Genomic DNA, 769 nt, shown 5'->3' with positions numbered 1-769 from the left:
GTTGTGGTTTGTTTTTTTTTTTTTTTTTTTTTTTTTTTTTTTTTTTTTTTTTCCCCGCAGGATTCTCCCCTCTTCCCCTACCCCATTTTTGGGGGTGCATTTGAGGGGGGAAAAGGGGGGGAAACCAGCGCGATCTCTCCTGATGCGCTTGCCGGGATGCCCCACCGGCCCCACGGCCGCTCCCCGGGATGCCCCGGCTTACTGGGGGGCTGGAGCGGGTGCCTCAGCACCGGGGGTGCCCCTGGCCCACCCCTCCTCCTTGGGGGCGGGGGGTGTCTTTGATAAAAGGAGGACAGTAAAGAGGGGAGCATCGCTTACAAAGCATTTATTTGCAGGCAAAAGCACAAACTTCCTTCTCCAACCCCAAGCTTTAAGGATTTTATGGAAGTGAAGGCGAAGCCTCTCCCCGGGATTTGCCCCTTTACCTCTGCTCCCCAAATTTCCACAGGCCCCAAGCAGACCCTGCGGGCGAGGGTGGTCTTCCAGCACTTGGAAAAAGTCACTTTAAAAAGAAATCTCTTAGAACATCTGCGTGGGGTGGGGGCTGGGGTGGGGGGGTTTCTTAGTGCCGGGCTGGGATCTTTGGGCAGGTGAGCTGAGATTCCCAACACACACACACACACACACACAGTTACAGCCCCGGGACCACAGGAAGGGAACTTTCATCTCAAAATGTCACAAAATTGCTAAGCCATCGAGAAAACCGTGCCTTTCCCCCCGTCCGCTTTCCTTCAGCCGTTCGGAGGGCACGGAATGTTTAACGCAAAAT

The sequence above is a fragment of the Egretta garzetta genome, unplaced genomic scaffold (genome assembly GCF_000687185.1).
Source record: "Egretta garzetta isolate BGI_Z169 unplaced genomic scaffold, ASM68718v1 scaffold260, whole genome shotgun sequence".
Lineage (NCBI taxonomy): Eukaryota > Metazoa > Chordata > Aves > Pelecaniformes > Ardeidae > Egretta > Egretta garzetta.
Note: the sequence above shows the minus strand (reverse complement) of the source record.